The 3,649-nt window shown below is 55.6% G+C and overlaps 1 protein-coding gene across 4 annotated transcripts in view; it reads right to left on the reverse strand.

Annotated features, from left to right (window-relative positions):
• HDLBP (high density lipoprotein binding protein) overlaps positions 1-3,649 on the reverse strand; it is a 59,069-nt gene that overhangs the window by 25,274 nt on the left and 30,146 nt on the right. For all 4 annotated transcript variants that reach the window (XM_010832885.1, XM_010832882.1, XM_010832884.1 and 1 more), the window contains exon 2: positions 304-365. The gene's annotated coding sequence lies outside the window, so the exon portion shown is untranslated. The remainder of the gene's footprint in view (positions 1-303; positions 366-3,649) is intronic.

Genomic DNA, 3,649 nt, shown 5'->3' on the forward strand with positions numbered 1-3,649 from the left:
GAGTTTTTTCCCATCCTTTTTACAATTCAGTAAGACCCCTCCCCAAATTAAAAAAAAATTAAGCTCTGGAAGCAAGGTCCAAAATCAGATACTCTCAGCAAACCCAAAAGGAGAAAAAACTGAAAGTCGATGGAAACCAGGTGGCCCATCCACCAGAAGGGCACAAGTGTACGCTCCGCTCTACACGGGGAGGTGAGCAACAGGGCTCCTCTCTGAAGAAGGCTGGAAGCTTCAGGACGATACACAGTGAAAGGGCACTCTCACAGCCCAGGGCCAGGAGGCCTGGAGGCAGGACACACTCACCAGCAAAACGGTCGGTAGCCAGGAGGTCCGTCCTGAGGTCGCCTCTGTCAGCCTGCCAGCTTCTGCCGGTGTGGGGCAGGAAGGGGGAGACGGCAAGGAGAAAACCAGAGGCAAGTTACTGATCTGCATCCGACAACCCAGATCCTTTCCTCTCAACCAGAATAGGTCGAGGTGTTATTTATTTGCACTTTGGCTACTAACTAATACTAGGAAAATTTCTTGGGGCAAAAAAAAAAAAAAGGAAGAAGCCCTTCCATTAGGCCATGCGCTTCAGACAGACACAGGAGTGAAGCCTGAGCTAGAGCTGCAGAGGTGACTTCCCAGGACCCAGAGAGTGATCCCTTTAGTACCTCAACTTTTACATGTAACCATTTCGAAGTAAAACTCTCAAAAAACTGCTGTTTGTTCCCCTGGGGGTGAACATTTTCTCCTGTCCTCCTCTTGCTCGGCTCCGCTGAGCCAGAAGGGAAAGGATCTGCAACACCGTCCTGACGGAGTGAGCTCGCCGGGCCGCGGCACTCCTCAGGGAGACCGAGGGCTACTATCTAAGGGCACAGGTGTCTTTGGTGGTTACTTTGTTCTTGCTGTTACCCTGTAAAAGTCCTTGAGTCCCTTATAATCCACTGGGGATTTAGAAACCAGGCCATAAAACAGCAGGGCTAGAAAGAACCTTTAAAGGCCATCCTGGGAGGACCCAAAACTGCCCAGTGAGGAAGGAGGGTGTGGGTCACCTTGCCGCGGGGGACTTCAGGATGGCGAGGCTGCCAGGTAGGTGGCTGGCCGCTCTGCGCAGGCTGCGTTCACTTGACAAGGTGGCCTTTATGGCGTGGGTGGGCACGGTCCAGAACGGGGGCGTTAACAGCAGCGACAAGAGTGCCTGCCGAGCGGGAGAGGAGCACCTCCAAACTCACTCATAACACAGCTGTGCTCAGGAGCTGGGAAGCCGGTGCACAGCCGCTGGGGTTGCGCCAGTGACTCTGGATTTAAAAGGTCTCAATGTCCCAGCTGGGGACACAGACCTGTGGTATTTCAGGATTTAAAAACTACAAAAACCAAAAATCCTTTAAACGTAAGGACTTGAGTCACATGGGGGAAGTTCTGTGAGCCAGAGGCCAGCCCCTCTCTGCAGGCCCAGTCCCATCAGACACACACGACACGTGGCCCTCAAGGGGGGAGGGTGGATACAAAATGACCGAGGCCATTTTATTTACAGACAAATTCTAACCGGCAGGTCTCAATGACTAAGGCAAGGAAGAAAGAAAACCTTTCCATTAAATCACACTGACAGAGACACTCACCCACACCGGCCTCTGGCAGAGGTGAAAGGTGAGCTGCCCTGGGCCCCCCGGCCCTGTCAGCCCACCCAGACCAGGACGCGGGTGCTCTGGGAAGCACCACTGACACCGGGACCCGGGGCCCACCCACTCTCCAGGCAGCCCTGAGCTTCCTGACTTTCCACCTGAAGAGCCTCCCACACCCGGCACCGACAGCGTCTCAAAACCCACTCACACCTGCCCTCTGAGAGGCGGGTTCGCCCTCGAGGCTGCCCCGATGCCAGGCCAGCCTCCTGGCCTGCCGCCGACCAGCCCCTGCCTTCCTGGACAGGGCAGGCTGCGCAGCGGGGTGGCCACCGCCACGTCCGCTCGAGCCACAGGGCAGCGCCAGCCCCACCCCACACCTGGAGTCACACACCAGGCCACTCCTGTGGCTCGCTGTGGAGGCCGCTCGTGCTCGTCCCAGCCAGCTGCCCTACTGACCCTCAGTCCACGAGGCTCAAGGAGGGACAGCCTATCAGAGCCCCTAATGCCCTCACATGTGCACAGGCCCTCGGGCAGTCAAGCGCACAGAGTGGACCCACAGAAAACTCCAAGCTGGTTTGACAGGATACACTGGTCTCTAGTCTGTGCATTTCGAGCGGTGGTTGTTACAGCTGGTGGTGAATGGACCACAGTGAGCCTCAGGTGAACATCAGGTCTGATCTCAACAAAGCAGGCTGTTGTTTTTCTTATAAACGTCTCAAGATCCCGTCTTTAAAGAATTCACCTTAGAGCTGACCTGATGAACGGTGTGCAGACCTCAGCCCTGAGGCGCTGGGCCATCACCAGCCCTCCTGCTATGCCCCCTCCCAAGAAACTGTCCCCTGCAAAACGATGCCCATCCCCGGAGGTCTTTCAACCCCCTCTGAGCCTTCCTGGCGGGTGACGCCTCTACCTGGGTGCCCTCACTGGCCATCCCAAGTCCCAGAAGACCTTAATGAGGCGCAGAAGCCAAACATAGCTGTTGCAGCTCCTCACTGGGCTGCATGCTGCCACTCCAATCAGGACTGAAAGGGACCCTCGTATCTGAGCAATGCTGGGGGCAGCTGGGCCGCCGTGCTCCCCTTTGAGCTGTCAGAACACTCCGTCTGCTTCTTCCCCCAGAGAACAGGCCCACCTTCCCCACCAGACTCCTTCAGGCACGGGAAGCCAGTTCATTCCCCAGCTATGACTCCATTCATCACTGGGGTGCTCTCAAAGCCTCCAAAACGCCCCGTCCCTCCATCACTGTGGGTGCTCTCAATGAGTTTCCCCATGGGAAGCATTCAGGCCCACCCAATGCAGATCTCAAACCACCCTTAGCCTGGACTTTAGTCTTGTTTCTCAGAGTATAAATACCCACAGCAAAAAGCCACATTTCAAAATGGAACTTTGTAAGGAGCAGAACTAGAGCCAAATAAAGAAGGCTAGACAGAAGCAGATTGCTCTCTCTGCTACCCCCTGCCCAGAGTGGGCTAGCACTCCCACAGGATGGATGGGCAGGCACCCACCTCCCCACGGGAAGTCATGGCATATGTGAAGATGTCACATAGGTTTGGTCCTAATGAAGGTACAACAGACAAATCTTTAAGAGAAAGATTTTTTTTGCTTGTAACCAAGAAAATATAAGCTGATCCCCTTGTATATTTTCAATTACACATTCAAAAGAAAGTCTTCTGCAAAGGGAACTCAAGAGCGGTAGTCCAGAAAGAACTTTTTCTCAGCCAGCGAATGCGACCTCAGCGCTTCCTGTACCTCCTGGGCAGGACTGAGAGCGGAGGCACCAGGAAACCCGGGACACCCAGGACTTCGGTCCTCCTCCTGCAAAGTTACGATTCTTTGCTCTGATCCCCACAGCAAGCTTGTAAGGACGAGGCTTTTCAGAGCGCTTTCAGGAGACAGAGCAAACTTGAGAGGAAGCAGCCCGGCTCGCACGGCCGCGGGAGGGACTCGCAAATGCCACCTCAGCACGGCCCTCCCACCGGCCACGCGGGCCCGCGGGCGGGGACAGGCTTAAAGGGGCAGCGCGCCGGCCGCCCTGAATCCCGCCC

Source organism: Bison bison, unplaced genomic scaffold (assembly GCF_000754665.1).
Source record: "Bison bison bison isolate TAMUID 2011002044 unplaced genomic scaffold, Bison_UMD1.0 scf7180017862692, whole genome shotgun sequence".
In the NCBI taxonomy this organism is placed as follows: Eukaryota; Metazoa; Chordata; class Mammalia; order Artiodactyla; family Bovidae; genus Bison; species Bison bison.